At 34.1% G+C, this 25,416-nt stretch overlaps 1 long non-coding RNA gene across 1 annotated transcript; it reads left to right on the top strand.

The window, feature by feature from the left end:
* Positions 1–18,357: 18,357 nt before the first annotated feature.
* Positions 18,358–23,139, top strand: LOC106981627 (uncharacterized). The gene is made up of 3 exons (XR_001431244.3): positions 18,358–18,433; positions 22,060–22,140; positions 22,222–23,139. It is a non-coding gene; the product is annotated as an uncharacterized LOC106981627 (long non-coding RNA).
* The last annotated feature ends 2,277 nt before the right edge of the window (positions 23,140–25,416 follow it).

The raw sequence follows: 25,416 nt of genomic DNA on the forward strand, positions 1-25,416 counted from the left end.
GATCTCGCTGTTTGTGAGTTCGAGCCCTGCATCAGGCTCTGTGCTGACAGCATAGAGCCTGGAGCCTGCTTTGAATTCTTGTCTCCCTCTCTCTCTGCTCCTCCCCCACCCATGCTCTGTCTCTCTCTCCTTTAAAAATAAATTAAAAAACATTTTAAAGATAAAAAAAAAAGAAAGGATATAATACAGTTTCTTAGTTATTTTTGTTTCTTAGAACACCACATCACTGCTTCTACATTCAAAGCAAATTCTAGTTGGAAAGGAAAGCATGGCCTCCCAGGGCTTTCAGTGTCCCACTTAGTCAATCAGACATGTCAATATGGAACATGAGCATACAACTCCAATGGATGCATTATCTGTGGGAGTTCAGCAAGACTCAAAGTGAGTACAAGGTAAGTTTATTACAGAAGCCAGAGACTCTGAGTTTTGGTTGTAATGGAATTCCATGATCATGGGAAATCTTAGCTATATATGAACAGAATGACAGGAGGCACGCATACTGTGCTTATTTCCTCTGCTCAAGCACATGCTCCATTGTTCCAACGGACTTACAAAACACAACTTGAAAGATAAAATTATTAAGAATTTTTTTCAAGGCAGAAAAAAAAAGGCGTTACACCAATAGGGTCCTTCTGAGCTTGAAGCCCTGTACAACTGCACACTAACTCAGATGACCACTACATCCAATCTATCAGCAAATTTTGTTGGTTCTACCTTCAAAATACATAAAGAATCTGACTCCTTCTCACCACTTCTATGAGACCGGACCATCATCTTTTACCTAAATTTTCTTTTTATCTGATTAATTGGACTCCATTGTTATAGCCCTATCTTTTTACATCTTCTCTTTACTACATTCTATTCTCAACACAAGTGTGAGAGTGATCTTTTAAAAATTAAAACTAATCATGTCATCCTTCCACTTAAAAGTTTTTAATGGTTTGCAATCTCACTAAGAGTAAAATCTCATCTTTACAATAGCCTAGAAGGCTCTATATGATTTGCCCTCCCTCTCATTTTCTCTATGACCTCATCTCTTCTACTGTTCTTGCCTTCCAATTATGCTCAGATCTTGTGACTTTGCTTTCTTTCCTGTTCTTTGAGCATCCTAAGCATGTTTAGAGCTTCTGCCCAAGCTGTTCATACTGATATTCCTTTTCAAAATATCTTTATGACTCACTTACACAACTTCTTTGAACCTTTGCTCAAAAGTCACCCTCTCAGAGAGGCTTTCTCTAACCTTTCAAAATTGTAACAACTCCCACTATCACACTTTATTTGCCTTCTTTATCTATTTCTAAAATATTTACCATCTTCTAACATCCAATATGATTTACATGTTTTCATTATTACAATAATATAAACATGACATGGACAATTTTTGTCTATTTGGCTATTCTATCTTTACCCTTAAGAATGTTGTCTGGTATATTAGATATTCTGTATACTTACTGAATTCTATCAATAAATATACTTCTGATTGCTTTGAGAAAACTTAACTATTATTTGTATGTATATGTATGATAGGACCTGAGTTTACCAACTAGACTTTGTAAATTTCACCTGCTTGAATATAGGAGCTTAAAGCTCAGAGTATGTTTAGAAAGCACATATAAATTGTATAGGAAAAACTGCTCCAAACATTGTAGACCATAGAATTTTTTCTGACTGGTCTAGTCATATTCCCTCTAAAATAAAGCTCCTTAAAACTCACAAGCCAAATCAGTCATTAAGTACAGAGCTTCTACCTTCAAAACAGTGTAAGGGTGGTCCTAATGGTGTATTCCATCCATGTATATGCACTTTCATTTATTCAGTTTTTAAACATTTACCATTATAGCATGATGCCATCTATTTTATGTGCAAATTTCAACTCCTCCAAAATGATAAAGAAAGCACCTTAGTTGATATTATACCTAAAATTAATTCCAGGTTATTACATTTGTCAAATGGAAGTATACTTATTTGATATGAAAAACATTCATGGGCAGATTTTAAAATTGTGGGGTGATGTGCAATATAATGCTGTTTGTAAATATATGTAAATTTTCTCCATGCATAAATCTTTATCTAATACTTCTACAATGGCAAACATTATAAATGGTGGAAGTTATTGAAGAATAGAATTATTATGTGTTTGTTATTTTTCTCCTTGATAAAATGCAAACTTGGTTTTCAATAAAGTTTATTCTATTGCTGGAGCAATTAGGTTTGGGCCCCATCACACCATTTTTTAGAATTTTTATTTGGTGCAGAAAAATTTTCTTGAATAATAAAAAGCTTAGAATACTTAGTCTGACTTTTTTTTTTGTCTGAAACACTTCAAAATTTTAAAATAATAATATTAATAATTAACACTCAAATCCAGTGCTATTATGAAAGATATTGTTTAAAAGAATCAACAGAGGATTCAAGGAAAATGTTGGGGACATCAGTGACATAATCTATCTTTTCATTTCATCACATGAAAACACAGAATATAATGAAAAAGCATACCTGAAAATGATAAAGCAACATTTTCAGCAGAACTTGGTAACAAGGTTTCCTCCACAAACCCCCAAATACGTGTGTAAAGACAAACCACCAAAAAAACCTGCATGGTATTAATACCTATTCAGAATGAAGGGGAGGAAATTAAAGGGTCATCTGATAAACGAGAAAAGAGCCAACAGGAAGTAACCAAAGGACAAATCAGGCCAATGTGAGAACAGTAGCCAAAAAAGAAGAAGTTTCTCCTTCCAAATTACACAGTAATAGAAGGCACAATATAAGATCCAAAGCAACTAGAATAGTCTGACCTTTGGGAACTCTTGAAACTTCCACAAATTTATAAAAACTAACCTGGATCACATCTCATTCTAAAAACCCATATAGAGAAAGACAGATACCATATGTTTTCACTCTTATGTGGAGCCTGAGAAACTTAACAGAAGACCATAGGGGAGGGGAAGGGAAAAAAAAAAAAAAGAGAGGGAAACAGCCAAACCATAAGAGACCTTTAAAAACTGAGGATAAACTGAGGGCTGTAGGGGGGTGGGAGGGAGGGAGGGTGGGCATTGAGGAGGGCACCTGTTGGGATGAGCACTGGATGTTGTATGGAAACCAAGTTGACAATAAATTTCATATTAAAAATAAAAATAAAAACCCAGAAAACCAATTTTATATTAAAATGAGCAGAAAAAAATATTAAAGTCAAATCATATTCAAAGTCACTATGAGAAAAAAGGTAAAGGCATACAATATCATCCCCACAATCAAAGCATTCCAGAAAAGCATATACAAAATAAAAATATATTATTTCAAAATATGCTCGAAAATAATAAGAATAGAACACATGTTATACAAACATAAGTCAGAATTAGAAAATCTCAGAAATAAGATGAAGACCTCAAGAAAGAATTAGATTTTTAAAAACTGGAAAAGGAGACTAAATTAGAAGAAACACAAGAGTCAACAATCACCACAGATAATACCTTAAGAGAAAAGTGAGATAAAAATGAGGAAACATTTTCAAATTAAAATAAAATATTGAGTCATTTCTCCTTGCATTTTGCCTTGTCTTTGCTCCCACCTTTACCTTCTGAACAATTTTGGATATAGAATTAGAATTGGAGTCATCAGTAGGAATTCATCTTTTTTCCATACATAGGTGTATATGTGGAAGCAAATATAAACACAATATAGTAAACAATATATGAGCAAATTGTATGTCTCTCATTTTTGTCCATTGTGAAGGCCTGTGGATAGTTAATACCCAATGATAAATAACCCACCTAATGTCCAAATCTTGCTTTCTAAAAACTGTTCTTTGCTATAAGAAGTCAGTACTATAGAACTGTTAAAAACTATTGAAATTAATTTGAGGCGATCCTATGCTGCCAATCTTGGAAAATCTGAGAAGTATTGATGGTAAATAATGATGACAAATAAATGATTATAAAAATGAGTTGTGGGGGCACCTGGTTAGCTCAGTCGGTTAAGCATTTAACTCTTGATTTTGGCTCAGGACATGACCTCACAGTTCTTGGGGTTGAGCCCTGTGTTGGGCTTCATGCAGACAGTGCACAGCCTGCTTGGGATTCTCTCTCTCTCCCTCTGTCTTTTTGCTCCTTCCTTACTTGCACCCTCTCTCTCTCTCTCTCAAAATAAAGAAATAAACTTCAAAAAATGAATTGCAATCCACTAAATGAAATAGAAATCTGTGAATCTATACTAATGTAATGAAATAAAGAAAAATACAAATGAGAAAACTCTAAGCTAGAATCCCAATAAATAAATGCAGAATGGAAGAATGGAATTAGAAAATCACCATTTGTTAACCATCAAAGTAATAATGAATTTAGGCAAAAATCTTTAATAAAATACATGGTAAATGTTGATGAGGAACAGGATATTTGCAAAGTGTCCTCTCATGAAATACTTATTAAATTAAATGGAAATAGCAGAAATTTATAATGGAGAAATATGGTGGATATGATGAATAATAAATATAATAAATATAAATTTATTATATACATTAATATAATAAATATAATAAAGTGATAAATTTTAGCATTACCAGAAATGGGGCAAATTGAATAGGATGCATGTAGATTAGGCATTGTTTCTACAATATTCTTACCAAAAATTCATAAGCTAAATCTATGTATAAAAAAGGATAAAGATACCCAAACTGAGAGACACTCTACAAAATAAAGTGTACTCTTCAAAAATGTTAAGAGGATGAAAATCAAAAAATGACTGGGAAGCTCTTCCCCAGTGAGGGAGACCAAAGAGACACAACAAATGAAAATACATTGTTGGGATGTTAGCAGATAATTTTCTATGAGTCTCACATTTTGGCAGATATTGTGAACACAGGTACTGATAGAATTTGTTTTGTACTCTTTTCAAAACTGGTTATATAACAAATAGCTTTGGGAGAGAGAGATGGTACTTTTCTTCTATGAAGTAGACAGCAGATTTGTTTGCTAACTGCAATAACTAATCAAAAGAATAATGTCTCACATCTCCAGGGCAAAAGTTAGGAAGAAGAGCTTTCAGCCCATTACAAAACTATGGGGGTTTCCTAGGCTCAGAGTCTTTCATCTGTGGTATAATCCTTCTACATTGGCAGAAACATCCTAAACCATGCCATATTACCTCCATGAGAATTGGGGAGCAAGAGAATTTGACACAAATCTGAGGCTCATTTTTCTTGCTGTACTTCAGTAAAAAAGTCTTTTGACTCTGACCCAAGGTTTACATGCACATGGCTAGCATCCATAAAGCTGCAATAGCTTAATTTGTTAGTTTACGAATCTAGTAAAATCTGAGAAAGTCTTGACAGGGATAATTGGCAAAACCTATCTGCTTAAGGATTAGATGGTAATAATGTATGTATGTTAATTTCCTGATTTTGCTAGTTTTTTATGATTGTGTTGTACAAAGTCCTTTTGTATAGGAAATACACAGTAAATTATGTAGTGATGGTGGGAACCATGTAAAAAACATTTATCTAAGGTTTCAGGAAAAGAAATAATGTTATTGGTATTTTGCTTCTAATTTTCCATAAGTTTGAAATTATCTGAAAAATTTAAAAATATATTAAAAACATAAGTAATAAAATGATAAAATGAATCCAAAAGAAAGGCACAAATATTAAGAAGGGCAAATAAGATCAAATATGCCCCTCAATTTTTTTCCAATCAAGAAAAAACAACAGTAAGATGGCAGAAGAAATACAAAAGTCAGGCATAAAATAATCTTCATGAAATAAAAATACATATATATTAAAATTACATACTTTAAACATGATAAAAATCACATTATATATCTGAGAATATTGAGTTAGAATGACCAACACCAATAAATGTTCTCATAAATATATTGAATTTTTTAAAAAAGAAAAAAATATATTTAGTTATTTGGGAAAGTAGAATAAAAGACTTAAAAGAGGAAAAAATTAGATTATTATCAGAGTTTTTTTCCAACTTTTATAATAATCTTTTTTCTGTGTTTCTTTATACTTTCCACAGACAAATTTGCATTCTATAAGAAAAATATATAAAAATATTTGATATATTCCAGGAAAGAAAATATGAGACAAGAGACTACTGGGTGTTTAATATGGAATAAAGCAAATTATAGAATATTCTAGTTCTTTCTGTGTTATTGAGAACCATGATTCTTTGTGTAGAAAAAAGAAGATAAAGACTATACACAAACATTCCCTAATGCTATCTTCATCAAAGGACTAAAATCAATGATTAGCCCAGTAACAATCAGTATCCACACTACTCTTAAAAAATGACTGCCCACTCCAGAGACTAAGACTTCTTAGAAAAATGGCCATCTCTAATAAATAAGTTATCAAAACTGCTAGGGTTATGACTAAAAAAGAAAAAAAAAATAGGAACCATGTTTAAGAAGTCTCCAACGGCCAAAGGCCTTGGATCTGGATCAAGCCTCTGCATCCATGTGACACTTGACAGGAATAAAATGACAGAGAAATGTTAATAAATAGGCAGTGAATATGCAATTGGCAAAATTCACACTGTGAAAAATCCTACAGACCAAAGACTTGACTCAGATCCTTCAACAGTTACAGGTAAGAAACATGATTACTGTAAGTCAGGACAGTGGTTAAATTTAGTAGGAGGGAAAAGGATTGTGGTGGTAATTGATCATATATGTTGCCAACCAGAAAAGCTGGCAAAGTTATATTCTTTGAATGAGTGGTGTGTCCCAATATTGTCTGCCTTATAATAACCATGATATATATATTTTGTGGTGTGGTTTGCTGTTATTTTGTCATTCATTGCAGAAAAAGGTAAAAATAAATTAACACTGAGAACATGAGGTCATAGGAAGAAATAAAAGATATAAATAAATAGTTGTATTAATCATGCAGTATATGAAAAACTATAAATGATACCTTATTATGATTTTTTATAATATAAAAATGGGGACATAAAAATCTTTATGATATTTCTTAAAAGCAACCTGAATTAACAAATATATACATGAATAGCAATTAAAATTCATGTAAGAATCATAAATTCAGAGTAGCGACCAAAAGTTCTACGTTTTGAGGGTAAGCAAGTAATGTGGTAACACAGAAATTCATTAGGTAAAATCTAAATCAATAAGCTACTTTATTATCTCAATAAAAAAAGCAACAAATATTTATAGTTAAATTCGTTAATTGATATGAATGCTAGTTATCAGCAAGTTTAGAAAAATATCACAATATTATACAGGAAAGAAATGAATATGGAAAAGAAATACTACGGTCCAATTTTAATAAGCACAGTAATAAACTGCTATAGTTTTTTCCTTCGCTACAGTTTATTAAAAAAAATAGTCTGCCTAATACTCTACAGTTCAGAATATTAGTTAAGAATGACATTCAACTAAAGGAAAATTGATCAAAGAGCAAACTGACAGTGTAAGTAAAACCACTGGCATAGTAATGCAGATGGAGACTTTGCAGCTTACTGGGTCTACCACCATCCTAAGCTCTGTTCTATGCAATTATGTATTTAAATAAATTAAACAAAAGTATTCCTCTTTGAGATCCTCACACACTTGCTGTTAAATGACTGGTTTGTTTTGGTTAGGTTTAGAAAGAAAAGAGAAGATGAGGAAGGCATTCCCCTATTACAGATTTTTTTCCTGATGAATGTGGGTAGATTTGAAAAAAGACGCTCTTTCTATATTCATAGTTTTAACTCAACATGATCTTTTAGTGCCTTGGAATTCAGAATTCTATGTATTTGACATACAAATATTACATATATGTTGACATATAAACATTACAAACAGAAGCAGAACTAAAGAGAAGAAATCCAGGGAGGAGTTAAGATGGTGGATAAATAGGGGACCAGGATTTCTCTTGTCTCTCAAACAGAGCTGTATTGAGGTCAGATCACTTGGAACACCCAGGAAATCAGTCTGTGGAGTGGCAGAAGGATCTCCCCACGTGGAGGGAGACAGCTTGAGGGGATTGAGGTGCATGTATGTTAATTGGGGGAGATAAGGGAGAAAAAGACAGAGAGGCTATGGAATTGTAGTATTGTGCTGTAGAAGAGGAAAACCTCTCTGGACCACAGATTGAGGAACAAGAAATAGGGAGAGTACCAGTTTCCATTTTACAAACAGCCTTAGGAGCTTAAGATCCACATTTTTAAAAGGTATGCAACCTTCTCCTGACCAGAGCCAGCCATGTGTGTGTGCCTGGCAGGGGAGGGAGCCAGCCCCAGGGCACAGTATCCATCTCGAGGTGTGTTGGGAGACAATAGTCCCCTTCCTCAAGCACTGTGGGAAGAGGATTTATGGCCTCCCCAAGAAAAAAGACCATGAAGACACCAGCCAAAGGCCTTTTATTGGCAGGGCTGAGTGGTCCTACACCAGAACAGGGTCTGAGTAGTGCAGGGCCCTTTAAAACATCAGGTTTTGAATCCCAGCTGAGTGCCTAGGAGGAGCAGGAGACAGTGGTGCAGGACAAGCCGGCCACCACGCTATTCTGTGAAGGCTGCCTGAGTAGCATAGTTTCAGACACCTGGTCCAGGGAGGAGAGATTGGGGTGTCACCGTTTTTCTCCCCAACACCAACATGGTGGCACTTCTGGGAGCAGAACAGGGGCCCCCAGTGGAGGTGGGACCTGCTTACACCAAACCCTACCCCTCCGTGCCTGGCAACTGCTTATCTAAGGGAGCAAGACTGACACTGAGTGAACCAGAGAGGCTCTCCTCTAGATCAGCACAGCCACTGGTCCCAGGCACCAAGAGACAACTGTTTTGTGTTTTTGTCTATTTGTCTGTGTTTGCCTGTCAGTCTGTTAGTCAGTTTATGTGTTTGTTCTTCTCTTCTTATCTTTTCCTACCCTCTTCCTTTCTCCTTTTGGAATAAAGCTCATAGTTTCTGATTTGTCTGTGGAAAATTTATTATATATGTATATATATATATATTATATATATTATATACACATATATATACATACTATACACACACATATATATATTATATACACATATATATATATTTCTTTTGTTTGTTTCTTTAATCAGGTATTTTTATTCTAATCTTGTTACACCTTTTGTATACCTCTTTCTTTATTTTCCTTTCTTTCTCTCTGGATTAAGCCTTATAGTTTGTTTGTTTTTTTTTTTTTGATTCTGTGGTTTGTCTTTTTTTCACCCCTTTAATTTTTCTCTTTGTATGGGATGAGGCTCACTCCCACCCTTTTCTTGTTTCCAGAGCTACTTCAATGAACAAATCAAAGCATACTTGGGGGAAGGTGCAAACACCGTACCACTGCAAGCAAGGAGAAGCTTTGCAGAGGATGGACCAGTGGGATAGGGCAGCTAAAATGCAACAACAGAGTGCACACACACACACACACACACACACACACTTCAAAACACTTCCTGAAGTGCCAGGCCCTGGACAGTGAATGACTCCTTTTCAATATAGTAGTAGTCACAGGTACAGGACATATAACAAGCTATTAAAACACATAAAAGAGAGAAACTTAGCCAAACTGAAGAAATGGAAGAATTCTCCACAAAAGAAATTTCAGGAAGAAATGACAGCCAGAGAATTGCTCAAAACAGATATAAACAATATATCTGAACAAGAATTTAGAAAAACAGTCATAAGACTAATAGCTAGACTTGAAAAAAGCATAGAAGACAGCAGAGAATCTATTGCTGCAGAGATCAAAGACCTAAGAAATAGTCACGATGAATTAAGAAATGCTAAAAATGAGATGCAAAATAAACTAGATACAGTGACAGCAAGGATGGAAGAAGCACAGGAGAGGATAGGTAAAATAGAAGATAAAATTATGGAAAATGATGAAGCTGAAAAAAAAAGGAAAGGAGATTACTAGATCCCAAGAGGAGAATTAGAGAGCTAAGTGATTCCATGAAATAAAATAATATCCATAGAATAGGAGTTCCAGAAGAAGAAGAGCAAGAGAAAGGGGCAGAAGGTTTTATTTGAACAAATTATAGATGAGAACTTCCCTAATTTTGGCAGGGAAACAGGTATCCAAGTCCAAGAGACACAGAAAACTTCCTTCAAAATCAACAGAAACATATCAATGCCATGACATATCATAGTGAAACTGGCGAAATACAAAGATAAAGAGAGAATTCTGAAAGCAACTAGGGACAAATGGGCCTTAACCTGCAAGGGTAGACACACGAGGGTAGTAGCAGACCTGTCCACTGAAACTTGGCAGGCTATAAAGGAGTGGCAGGATATATTCAATGTGCTAAGTAGGAAAAATATGGAGCCAAGATCCCTTTATTCCACAAGGCTGTCATTTAGAATAGAAGGAGAGATAAAGGCTTTCCTGGATAAAAAAAAAAAAAAAACAAAAAAAAAAAAACACTAAACTAAAGGAGTCCATTACTACAAAACCAGCCCTGCAGAAGATACTAAGGGGGACTCTGTAACTGAAAAGCAGCAGAAACTACAAAGGACCAGGGACATCACCACAAGCCTGAAACATACAGATAACACAATGGCACTAATTCCATATCTTTAAATAATCACTCTGAATGTAAATGGAGTAAATGCCACAATCAAAAGACATAGGGTATCAGAATGGATACAAAAAAAAAAAACCCAACAAGATCCATCTATATGCTGCCAACAATTGACTCATTTTAGACCCAAGGACACCTGCAGATTGAAAGTGGGGGGGTAGGGAACCATCTGTCATGCTAATGGACATCAAAAGAAAGCCAGAGTAGCCATACTTATATAAGACAAACTAGATATTAAAACAAATACTGTAACAAGAGATGAGAAGGGCATTATATCATAATTAAGGGGTCGATCCATCAAGAAGAGCTAACAATTGTAAATGCTTATGCCCCCAATATTAAAGAACCAAATATATATAAATCAATTAATCGCAAAGATAAACAAATGTATAGATAATAATACTGTAATTGTAGGGGACTTTAAAAGCCCACTTACAACAATGGATGGATTGTTTAGGCAGAAAATGAATAAGGAAACAACAGCTCTGAATGAAACATTGGACCCGATGGACTTAACAGATATATTCAGAACTTTTCATCCTAAAGCAGAATACACATTCTTCTCATGTGCAAATGGGACATTTTCCACAATGTATCACATACTAGGTCATAAAATAGCCCTCAACAACTATAAAAAGATTGAGATCATACTATGCATATTTTCGGGTCACAACACTGTGAAACTTGAAATCGGCCACAAGAAAAAATCTAGAAAGCCCCCAAATACATGGAGGTTAAAGAACATCCTACTAAAGAATGAATGGGTCAACCAAGAAATTAAAGAAGAAATTTTTAAAGATACATGGAAGCAAAGGAAAATGAAAAAAAAAGACAGTTCAAACACTTTGGGAAGCAGCAAAGGCAGTCCTAAGAGGAAAATACATTGCAATTCAGGCCTATCTCAATAAGCAAGAGAGGTCACAAATACACAACCTAACCTTATACCAAAAGGAGCTAGAAAAGGCAGCAGCAAAGAAAGCCCAAAGCCAGCAGAAGAAGAGAAACAATAAAGATTAGAGGAGAAATAAATAACACAGAATCCCCCCAAAAAACCCAACAAACAAACAAAAAAAAGCCCCCAAAAACAGTAGAACAGATCAAGGAATGCAAGAGCTGTTTTTTTTTGAAAGAATAAACAAAATTGATAAAGCCCTAGCCAGACTTATCAAAAAAAAAAAAAAAAAAAAAAAAAAAAAGAGGACCCAAATAGATAAAATCAGGAATGAAAGAGGAAAGATCACAAGCAACATCACAGAAATATAAACAATTATTAGTGAGCACTATAAAAAATTATATGCCAAAAAACTGGACAGCCTGGAAAAAATGGACAAATTCCTAGATACTCACACACTACCAAAACTCAAATGGGAAGAAATATAAAATATGAACAGACTCATAACCAGTGAAGAAATTGAATCAGTTATCAAAAGTCTCCCAACAAACAAGAGATCTGGGCCAGAAGGATTCCCAGAAGAATTGTACCAAACATTTAAAGCAGAGTTAATACCTATTCTTCTCAAACTGTTCCAAAAAATAGAAACGGAAGAATAGCTTCCAGACTCATCCTATGAAGCCAGCATTACCTTGATTCCAAAACCAGACAAAGACCCACTAAAAAGGAGAATCGCAGGCCAATATCCCTGATGAACCTGGATGCAAAAATTCTCAACAAGATACTAGCAAATCAAATTCAATGATACACTAAAATAATTATTCACCATGATCAAGTGGGATTCATTCCTGTGGGATGCAGAACTGGTTCAATATTCGTAAGTCAATCAGTGTGATACATCACATTAATAGAAGAAAGAATAAGAACCATATGAACCTATAAAAAGATGCAGAAAAAGTATTTGACAAAAAACAGCATCCTTTCTTAATACAAACACTCATGAAAGTCAGGGTAGAAGGAACATACCTTAACATCATAAAAGCCATATATGAAAGACCCACAGCTAATATCATCCTTAATGGGGAAAAACAGAACTTTCCCCTGAGATCAGGAACATGGCAGCGTTGTTCACTCTCACTACTGTTGTTTAACATAGTGTTGGAAGTCCTAGCCTCAGCAATCAGACCACAAACCAAAATAAAAGGCAATCAAACTGGCAAAGAAAAAGTCAAACTTTCACTTTTCACAGATGACATGATACTCTACATGGAAAACCCTGAAGACTCCACCAAAAAACTGCCGAGGCTGATAAAGGAATTCCAAAAAGTAGCAGGATATAAAATCAATGTATATAAATTGGCCACATTTCCATGCACTAATAGTGAAGCAACAGAAAGATATACTAGGGAATCGATCCCATTTATGATTGCATAAAAAACAATAAGGTATCTAGGAATAAACCTACCAAAAAGGTAAAAGATCTGTACTCTAAAAACTATAGAAATCTTATGAAAGAAATTGAAGGAGACACAAATAAATGGGAAAACATTCCATGCTCATGGATTGGAAGAGCAAATATTGTTAGAATGTTAATACTACCCATCTACACATTCAATACATCCCAATCAAAATAGTACCAGCATTCTTCTCAGAGCTAGAAAACAATCCTAAAACTCGTATGGAACCACAGAAGACCTTGAATAGCAAAAAAGTAATGTTGAAAAAAAAAATCAAAGCTGGAGGCATCACAATCCCAGACTTCAGTCTGTATTACAAAGCTGTAATCATACAGACAGTATGGTATTGGCACAAAAATAGACACACAGAACAATGGAATATAACAGAGAACCCAGAAATGGATCCCAATTATATGTCCAACTAATCTTTGACAAAGAGGGAAAGAGTATTCAATGGAAAAAAGACAGTCTCTTTAGCAAATGGTGCTGGGAAAAATGAACAGCAACATGTAGAAGAATGAAACTGGACCATTTTCTTACACCATACTAAAGGGTGAGTATCAAAATCTATAAAGAACTCAACACCTAAAAAAAACCAAATAGCCCAGTGAAGAAATGGGAAGAAGTGAATGGACACTTTTCCAAAGAAGACATCCAGATGGCAAACAACACATGAAAAGATGTTCAACATCACTCATCTATAGGGAAATATAAATCAAAACCACAATGAGATAAAACCTCACACTGGTCAGAGTTGCTAAAATTAACAACCCAAGAAAAAATGGATATTGGCAAAGATGTGGAGAAATGGGAACCCTCTGGCACCATTGGAGGGAATGCAAACTGGTGCAGCCACTCTGGAAAATGGTATGGAGGTTCCTCAAAAAATTAAAAACAAAGTTACCCAATGACCCAGAAATTATACTACTAGGAATTTATCCAAAGGATACAAAAATGCTGATCTGACAGGGCACTGGTGATGAAAAAGAATGAAATCTTGCCATTTGCAACAATGTAGATGGAACTGGAGGGTATCATGTTAAGCAAAATTAATCAGATAAAGACAGATATCACATGATTTCACTCATCTGTGGAACTTGAGAAACTTAACAGATGATTGTAGGGGAAGGATAGGAAAAATAAGATAAAAACAGAGAGGGAGGCAAACCATAAGAGGCTCTTAAGTACAGAGAACTAATCAGTAAGTTGATTAGTTGATGGGGGTGGAGAAAATGGGTGATGGCCATTAAGATGCCCATTAAGGAGGATACTTGTTTGGATGAGCACTGGGTGTTATATGTAAGTGATGAATCACTGGAATCTACTCCTGAAGCCAAGACTACACTGTATGTTAACTAACTCAAGAATAAAAAAGAAAATTGTTTTTAAAAAAAGAAGAAATCAATATTATTTAATAAGGGAAAGGCAGTAGCTAAAAAGTTAACATAGAAAGCAAACCCAAGATAATTGTAGTATAAATATGAGAAAGATTTTAATATCATCAACATCATATGAACATAAGTAACAGTATGAAAGTATTAGGTTTAATAAAGATATACTTTATCAGGGTTAGCTCAACCAAATATTAAGAAATTAAGATGTTAAAATGTTAAACGGAACTCCAAGAATGCCAAATATCTGAATTATTAAAATACCTAAATATATACTACAAAGTATGTATATATATATATATATACATATATATAAATATATATATAAAAGTATATATATATACATATATATATGTATATATGTATATATATATGTATATATATATATACATATATATAAAGTATATATAAAGAACATCTCAACTGTGAAGACCTTTTACTTTTAAATATAATAAAAGCAACAAGGACAATAAAAGGAAAATATTTGATTATATAATATAGTTCTTCCTCATTATATGGTAATGGAATTAATTTAAATGAGAACCTGTATAACATTCTACATGTAACTTCTGTTCTATCTTTGTCTGTTCTATCTTTATGATTTTTGACACCTCAGCTTCTCAGTAGTTTCACTTATTCAAAGATTCTAATACAACCTTCACTTCCTTAAGAGACCAAAATAGTTACAACAGGATCTATGTTTCTGTAAAACATACCATAAAATAATTGCATGTTACTTGACTCTTCACTGAAAACCATTCTTACTAAAACTAATGGCTCCTTATGTTGATACTGAAATCTCTGTTTTTCTAACCTCATTTTAGGCTAGAAAAATATTAAATTACACTTAAATATCCCATATTGAACATCTAGCAATGGCCACAAGGAAGCATAACACTAATTTTGTATTATTATTCTAAAACACATTTCATAATTATACTTTAATACTATAATATTAATAACATAGACAGTGCTCTATATTATTTATTTAATCATCTCAACATCCTTGTAAAAATAGTACTGATTTATTTTATAAACAAGGAAACAAAGCTCAATATGAAAATATTTTGTCAGATGAGCATAGATCCATTTTCTCCATATTTGTTTTTCTTTAAAATTTTTTGTTGTTCATATTACTTGAGATTATTTTCCTTTTTATTTTTTTTAGGTATGTATGTATGTATGTATGTATGTATGTATGTATGTATTGAGGGGGAGAGAGAGAGTGTGTACAGGAGGAGGGCAGAGAGATTGGGAGAGAGAGAATCCCAGTAGGCTCCATGGAGTCAATGTGTACCCCATGCGGGGCTCAAACTCACAAACCGTGAGATCATGACCCAAGCCAAAATCAAGAGTAAGATGCTCAACCCACTGAACCACTCAGGTGCCCCTTGATATTTCTTGAAAATGCTTTCCACTTCAATAATACAAATTTAAGTCAAATGGAAATTATTGTATAGGTTTTCTTTTTACTCATAACTACTTTAAAATTAATCTATTTTTAAGTTTCAAGTAATTGTATTATAAATTGTTATTTTGTTCTTTCACTAAGTAAAGAGAGCTTTAAAGCCAAAACTGAGTATAAACCAGAGCTTGTTACTTTTGATCTGCAAGGTAAGAATTCTGTGACTAAGTAGAATCATGTAAGGATGTACTGAAAAATAGGTTGTGTACAGTTAAATGATATGACCCCTCCATTACTCTATAATTGTTCATGATTTATATTGTCTTCTCCAGACATTACCAACTTGGTGAGAAAAATCATGGCATAGTTTTTGACTAACTTCTCTTTCCTCTTAACTCCCTATAGCTTAACTTCCTTCACTACATTTTAGGAAGGACAAAGTCCAAGAAGGGCCTGTTTAAAGAAAAAACATTGAGGAAACTCAGTCATAGTATTTATAATCTTATAGATTTATTTTCTTTGATTGTTCAAAATAAATAGAACTGGGAAAATTACTGAAAAGTATTTTATGGGATGAAGTTTGGCATAATTATAAAGACGAATGAATGAATGAATGAGAGAGAGGAAGGGAAGAAGAAAGAAAACAGAGAAAGAGATAAAAGAAAAATCATTTGAGTTAGAAATGAATTAGGAGTAATTTTTAAAAAGAAAAACTTTTTTTAAATTTTCATTTATTTGTTTTTGAGAGAGAGAGAGAGAGAGAGAGAGAGAGAGAGAAAGAGCAAGAACAAGTGCAAGAGGGGGAAGGACAGAGAGAAAGGGACAGAGAGATTCTTAAGCAAGCTCCACTCCCAGTGCAGAACCAGATGTGGGACTTGACACTGGGCTAGATTTCATGACCATGAGATCACAACCCGAGCTGAAATGAACAGTCAGACACTTGACCAACCGAGCCAGCTGTCCCAAAAAGCAGTGTTTTTTTTCTAAGTGTCTTCAAATATTTGAAGAATATTTTTCTTAGATGACAGAATAGACCAACTATGCATAGATCCATAAGTATAGTTTCCAGATTAGTGTTTAAAAATTAAGGGGCTACATTCTGTTGACATGAAGGAATAGTTAAGGTTGTGTAAAGATAGAACAAGATAGCTTTCTAGGCTTGTTTTCTCATCTTTAAAGTAAGTTTGGATGGGCTGATTTCTAATATCCCTTTCGGTTTTACTATTGCACAGTGTTATCTTCTAGATACCCCCCCACCCTGCCCTATGACTTTATAGGAGCTATTCCTCTGAAATAGATATCTATAGGAGCTATTCCTCTGAAATAGATATTCCTCTGAAATAGATAAATAGATGCATGACCCACCTGCATGCATCTGCTAACCACTTTACATCTGTATGAGATTCTATCCCTCTTTACATTAATCCTTGATTAATATTCTTAAAGACAAATTGAACTCAAAACAATCCTGACACCGTCCCTGATGCCCATTCCTCTCTTATTGCAATGTATCATTTTTTATCATTTAGTATGTTTGTTTAGGCATTCACTTATTTCCTATAGATGATAAGTACTGCTTATAAACTGCAATTTGTGGGGAAGGATCTTATGTACTGAAATAATTTGGGGTTTTAAAATGAAAATTCCTGGACCTGATTCTAGAACTACAGGAAGACATGCAATTATTATTCTGTATAATATGCTGAACTTTATTCTTACAGATGCTTAGTGTTATAGAGCCATTGCTATAAGGTCTCTTATTTACCTTTGTCTTTTCCAACTCTTCTCCACTCCTGGCTTAATCATTATCAATATCCAGTGTCAGCCATACCTAATTGCTGATCTAATTCTGAATAAATTTTCAGAATATCAGGATACCCTCAGACTTCATCATTCTGGGCAGGCTGATATTAATCTTGTTATAAATCTTGTTCTCTAGGAGCTATTTTCTGATTGCTTTCTACTGTCAATTTATGCTTTAATTAGGATCCTGTTTCAAAACAGACCAATTGGAAACACATTTTGCTTGAGTAGTGCTATTATCTAGAATATCCTATTACATATACTTTATCCATCAAGGTGAACCATATTGGATCTTGAAGATAGCCCTTATGTGTCACTTCCCTTTAATTTTTCTAATAAGACTTCTTTTCTCCCAACAGTTGGCCAGCCCCATACCTAAGACTCTTCTTTAGTGGCCTAGTCCTAATCAAAGGTATGCAATTCTACTTCTTGCTATACTCACTAACATTCTATGAGCGGAAAGCCTGGCTTCTTGGAGATGAGAGAGGGAAGTCCTATCCTCACTGAAAAGGGGCATTTAAGGCAACATTACCAAGCCTCAAAACAGTTTGTTCCCTTTTCTTTTCACCTCTCTCCCCCATATGCCTAGACAGGATGAAACAGATGCTCATTAATTCTTAAATTTCCTTTAAACTATATAATATACACTCTCAGACTAGCGAGAGTAAAACACATGGTAGTTATATAATTTGTAATGTGCCCAAGAATTAGTCAATAGATCAACAGCACTATTTGCAAGGTAGGCAGTCAGGCCTAAAGATTTTTTTTTTACCAAAAGCCTGAAAAGGAAACACTTCTCAAGTTGCCATTGGTTATCATGATCTGAGCAAACAAATGGTATTGTTGCACAATGTCAATAGCCCACATTCTATGCCTTGTTTTGCTTTTAACAAACTGTGAAAAGACCAACAGCTGTTACTGAGCTAAGAAGAACTAAAGGATTTACAGTAGGTGGTACCACCTGTGCTTTTCTTATTCCACCCTTAAAAATCTGCTACTTTATTTTGGAGCTGGGTGGAGAATATGGCAGTGACTCAATATCGGGGGGAGTGAGTAGTCAACTGTGGCTCAGTTCTGATAAGAGGAGTAACATGATCTTTGTAAGTCATAACAATGTATGTTGATGAATATCTTTTCTTGATTTTGCTTTATCCATTTCAAGAATCTAAGAAAAGACCATAAATAAAAAGCAAATCTGAATCTGGCTGACTTAACTGAATGAAAGATTTACAACCCAGATAAAATGCAAGATTCTGTATACATGCAGTTAATGATCTTAACTATATGATGCTTCATTTTAGCTTCTTTACCTTAAAGACTAGAAAAACACACTTGCCAAGTTACTGCCTACTTGATCCTGTAGCTGTGGAATTTTAAATTTAAACAGGCACTTGGTGAAACATGTCTTCTATTTCCAAGTGCAGTGTTTAAGGGATTATGGAAAATAGAGAATTAACTCATTTGGGGACAAAAATAATTTTGAAATTTGGTATCTTGAGTTACCTAGCACTTATATATGAAGTTTTCCTTAACTACTAAAATTTAAAATGTTATATACAGAATAATTCAAGTCCTATAATATAAAGTAAATCTTTTGACAAAAGCAAATATATTGAGTGCCTCAGGTAAATCAGAGGATCCCTACTTAACCATGAGGTGATATTTATGCACCTTGCTATTCTAAAGTAATCAATGTTCAGATCCATCTAGAATTTATTTGTTCAATGAAGAACGCCACAAGGTGATAATGTCTTCTCATTGTTTTTGGTACTTTTTACGTTCCCCACAGTTAATATGGAAATTTGCTTAATACTAAGCCTGAGAGAGGCCTGAGCTCCAAGGGGAAAAAAATCCTTTGGTGATTTTAATTTATTGATGAAATGGTAAATGGCAAAACAGGCAGGGAACTTTGAGACAAAGGCCACAAAGCAATGAAATAAGGTCTTCTGCATCCTATGATACCAGAATCCATTAAGTATTTTTTATTAATTTCTTCAGATTGTTCTCAAACCTTGTTCCAGTTCTGTTTGTTTCCTGAAGAAAATTTTCCTGAATAAATTGTCTGCCAATATGGTATATTCCAACCCCACCTATTTTTAACAACCTTTCTTGATTTCTGAAGCAAAGCAAAAAAACACAAAAATGCTCTAGGGTATATATATATATGCGCGCACACACACACACACACACATATACATACACTCTAGGACAAAATACTCTAGGACAAAATACTCAAAATACTAACGTGCACACACACACACACACACACACACACACTCTAGGAGAAAATACTCCAGGACTAAATAAACACACACACACACACACACACACACACACACACACACACACATATATATACACAAACATACATCTATACTGTAAGAATATATATATATATTCCATATATATTCCATATATATATTCCATATATATATATATATTCCATATATATTCCATATATATATATATATTCCATATATACATATTTCATATATATATTCCATATATATTCCATATATATATATTCCATATATATTCCATATATATATATTCCATATATATATATTCCATATATATATATCCCATATATACATATATCCCATATATATATATATCCCATATATATATCCCATATATATATATCCCATATATATATATATCCCATATATATATATCCCATATATATATATCCCATATATATATATCCCATATATATATATATATATATATATATATATATATATATATATATATAGTTTGAAAGTATTTCCCCTTGGATGAATTATTCAAAATTTAGCCAAGGACTGATGCTGGTATTTTGTCATTGTTTTAGAAAAACATATGGACCTACCGGAACATATTAAATATGTTTCATTCATAACATTAACAATAGGTTTCATCTGTAATCATGAATGGAGTATCAACTCAGAGAATGGCCCAAATTTACTCAGTCTGGGTTCTTTCTGTTTTTGTTATTCATCTCATACTTCTCAGTTAGTTTTTGCTTGGCTCCTTTTCCATAAATAATAATAAATAATATCATATCCAAATAGTTCTTATTATGCTTAGCATATTCTTTATTGATACTCATGATTTTGTGCTCCTTCTAATCCCGTGAGACACATTTTTCCCCACAGAACGTGTTGGCAACAGTGCTATCACACACACTGAAATCTTATACTATGATCAGCACATTAGATGTTGGTATTACAGCAATGAATTTGTCTAGATAGCTGTAAAATCTCTTTTTCTTATCAGTATTTGTCATGTCCAGGGCATAGTCACTGATGTTGGTGGCACAGTGCAAGATTCAGAGTGTGAAGTTTGGGGATTTTGTGACAAATGACTTGACTGTCACACTGACAGCTGAGACCCATTACTAGGAATAAGGAACATCTCCCTGAAGTCTGCATAGTCAAGGTTGTTCTCGATAAGCCACCACTTACCAAGAATTACCCAATGTAAAGAACAGATCTTTCAAGTGTGTTTTTCCCCAAAAGGAATGTCAGGCTTTCTTTTACTCCTCCACAATTACTTTTGCTGACTTGAAGAACATACAGCAAGCAGACTGATATATGGAGCAGTTGCCATCTGATAGCTCACCTCTGCAAAAGAGAAGGGAGCTGATACCAAGATGCAGACTCATGAAAGATAGTGTAATGAAAAATCAATGTGAAATAAAATAAAAGTGGATAAATGAAGTGTCTAACTAAATACTTAACAGGAAGCACTTACTAGATGGAATAAGTTCCAAAGGAAAAATATTTTGAAAAGATAAGTCACAAAACTTGTGCTACAAAAAAGCATAGAAGATAACAACGGCAAAGAACTTAGGAGTCTCTATAATCTATTTTATAACTGATGAGGCCACAAATGAGAAATGTTCTTCCCAGAATTACAAAATTTTGGTGAATATCTTGGGTTACCTCTCAGTCCTCTTGGATTCTTATCAAAGTTTTTCTTTTTGGCAGACCAGGCTACATCAAATTTTAATAGATGACTGAAAATCAAATCATATCTCAGACAGTGAAATTACAGCAAACTGCCTAGCCTGTCTTGAATGGGAAAAGGATAAGGCCATTAATTATGAAGTGAAACTGCTTAGCAACCTAAGAATTGTATTTATGATGCTGTATGTACAGTTGACAATAGGTATCTTTAAGAGCAGATTTCATCTAGGAACAAGAAGGTAGACGGGTTACTAAACCTACTTACCACAGAATGTATCTCTTTGATGAACTTTTTTGCCTTATTTGCTTTTTAGCAGTTCATTAAATTAGATAAATTTGTATTAAGTATATATTGTGCTCAAGGTACCCTTGAGCATATGAAAGTATGCAAACATGGTCACAATTGACATCAGCTGCTCCTCACATTAAGACGTCAAATCTGTTTTCTCCTCCTTGAATCTGGGTTGCCCTTCTGACTTGCTATCATAGATTAAGAAGTGCTCTGTCCAGATTCTCCCGCAAGGAAAGGCTTAGCTGTGAGCTATAGTCATGAGAGAGCTTACAGTCATTTTGCCTCAGTTAGAGCTACTATCACTTATAATAATTCTTTTTCCTAATTTCAGTGCCTAAGCCAGAGAGGAGAATAAGAGTCCAGTCTCTCTGGCCCAATTAGGACACTCTGACAGACAAGCCTTACTCTAAAGGTTAGCTGAGACTGTTGAACCTTCATGCAGATCAACTTCTTCCTTGGCCCAATCCTAATTCCTCTATTTTTTCTTTTACAGATGTTAATTCATAATAAATAACTTATAACCCAAACACCATCATGGTATCTGCTTCTGGAGAACACGACCCGTGATATTTGTGTTGGTGAATAAAATTTGGCATGAAGAACACTGCACCAGCTCTGAGATTAGACTTCAAAAAACCTTGCAGATTTTCTCTCTGGGAACCCTAACAAGGTACCATATAAACATGTCCTGAATGCCTGCCGTAAAATTAGAGGCCATGTCAATAGCAGAAATTAATCATCCCAGCTGAGACCTTCCAAAGCAATGAGAACCCAATCAACTCAGCAGCTGACTATACACATGAATAACACTTCCTAGACTAGAACAGCCTAGCTGAGCCCAGTCCAAATTGCTAACTAGCAGAATCAGGATCTAAATAAATAATTGTTATTTTACACCATTAAATCCTTGGGATGAGTTTTTGCATAGCCAAAGCTATCTGATTATAAAAGCATACTTACTTAACATTTCTGAAAATACAAACAAGTTTTTCAGCTGGATTCACACAACTCTGTGCTTGTCTCTGGGGATGCCTGGAAATCTAGCACTGTCTCTTGTCTAAGATAAAGGCATTGGGCTAACTAATGATTTATCATGTGCTGTTTCATATCTGAAACTCTCTTGTGGCACGCAGGCCTAGTTGGTTTACTGATGGCTTACACATGGAGTAACCAGTTTGCCTGACTTAACTATGTAAACAGAGGGTCATAAAAGACCCCACTGCAAGCTTTCAAGTTGCTCTCCCCAAATCAATATTTACTGTACAATTTTTGGTAATTCAATCTAGAAACAAAGCACATCATTGTGTTAATAGCAAGGATTTAAAAGAGATGCTTCTGAAAGCTCTGTGGCTCCTAATTCTTACCTGAACTCTCTGTCTTCTGCTTTATAGTATGTTTCTCCCTTATTAAAACCCTTACATTAATATGCATTATGGTGTCTTACGAATGTTTTCAATTATCTAATGTGTTGCACTCTTTGCAGGTGTGTGTGTGTGTGTGTGTGTGTGTGTGTGTGTGTGTGTGTGTATGTTTGGGTACTCTTCAAGAATTCAGAACAAGATTTATGAAATTTCTTAGAAGGTATAGATCTAAGGAAACCATATTTGCACAAGATCAAGATCAAAGTTAAATGTGTTTTTGCTTTTTGATAAGAGTCTTTGTAAGTGTATATGTGTGTTTATTTGGTCACATTTTGTTTGAAATTCTGGTTCTGGAGCAGTGATAAAAAAGTTCAATTATAAAAAGAGAAAACATGAAAGCTTCAAACACAAAAAGTAAACATATTATTCACAAATATAAGGACAAGAAAACAGAAAATGATTTAACATCATAACAAAATGACAAATCAAAAGAAAAATAAAACATTTAATAGAGTCAACTTTACATATGAAGACAAAAGAACATGATTAAATGATATTAGGGCTCTGGAATGGAACACAGTGCCCCAAGTAATATCCTTTAAATACTGGATATATTGTTTGAATATTATAAAACAATTCCCTGAATTTTGTGACTTAAAGATTCCTGCTAAAATTCAAATACCAAAATCTGGAAAAAAATTATTAATAAACGATATATGCCCCAAGACTATGAACAAAGCAGTTATTATTTTATGAATTTCCTAGAGAAAAAAAAATCCTGATAAAGCTGATCATAGCACAAAAGAGCTATGATTAAAAAAGAATATTTGAGGGGTATAGTGTGATAAAAGGACTAGAGAGTATGCCACAGTGAAGAGTCCTGAGAACATGGGAGTAATGACTGAGGAGAGAAACACCAAAGAGAATGGTTACCTCAACAAAGGCAGTAGTTATTTAATGTGGATCATGATTTCTGCATAAATGTACAAGAGATCTGTGTTTTCATACTTTTTAGGAATATACTACTACGTGAAGTACTGAGCTATACAGTGAAATACTCAGTAGTTTAATATATTCAACATTCTCCAAGTGCAAAATACTACTATTGAGTAACTTAATTCCACTAATATTGTGGGTAATAGATTAATGAAATCTTTTATCTTTCTTCATGAGAATTTGACCTTAGGTTAATTTTCCTAACTCTATTCCCCTGGCAACTTGATAAAGTGGTATATCCTCTATGTTTCTAAGCAACAAAGATTATGATTAAAAATAACCTCTGTTGGCAAATTTCATCTGGACTCAGAGATCTAAAAACACTTGATAAGAAGTCATAACTTCAGACTTCCCTGAGTATGACGATTCTAGGCATGTCTCTTGAGAGGACTCTAGAAACTATGTCTATGAGACTTTAACAAAAGATATTGGCTCCTGTGGAACATGAAGCTTTTACCTGCCATCAGATTCTGTACCCATCTGGTGTACATCTCCTCTTCCTGCAAGTAAGCAGTACAGGCCACTGAAACATGCAGAGGAAGAATGATTGATGTTTCCCTGCTAGGAAACTGTATTTTTCATCTGAGATCCTTCTTAGTGGCTTGGTATCAAATGTGGTGTGTGAGAGTCTTAGAACCTGTATATTACTTGATTCTGCAAAATTCCCTTAATGGGTGTTGCACTCCACTGGTGTACCAAAAAAATATGGTATGCTAATAAAATGTGAGCAGCTCTTCACTATTTTGAACTTGATCATCTGCAAAGACCCTATTTCCAAATAAGGTTACATTCACAGAACTGTGGTACTGGGGATTAGAATTTCAACATCTTTTGGGGAAACACAATTCAACCCATAACAGAAAAATAGCCTTGCAGGGCTAAAATCATAAAGGTCTACTAAATAAGTTGCTTAGTTAATTAAGTGGAGCATCTCTGAATTTCATTAGGTATTAAGTTAGAAGTAGTATAGAAACAGAAGATGCTTCCTTTCACCACCACCACCACAGTGTTCTTCTGTCAAGAGCCAAGTGATTTCCTCACATGAAGAAATTAAAATGAATTTAAAAAGAAATACTTCCATCCCTTTCTTACCCTTCAAAAGCTATTCCAATACAATTTCAAGACCTTAAATTCAATAAACATGGAAGATACTGAATCAGGAAACTGCAAAAAAGCAGAATATTTCAGAAAAAAATCTGCAATAATTTGTGAGAAGTGTACATACAAGTACAAAATAGTGATCTTTGTCACATATTCCATGAGTCAAGTCTTTGTTAGAATATATTTCTGATTTAGGCATTTGTTAAAACAGATACAGAGAAATGAGATGC

The sequence above is a fragment of the Acinonyx jubatus genome, chromosome C2, assembly GCF_027475565.1.
Source record: "Acinonyx jubatus isolate Ajub_Pintada_27869175 chromosome C2, VMU_Ajub_asm_v1.0, whole genome shotgun sequence".
Taxonomy (NCBI): domain Eukaryota; kingdom Metazoa; phylum Chordata; class Mammalia; order Carnivora; family Felidae; genus Acinonyx; species Acinonyx jubatus.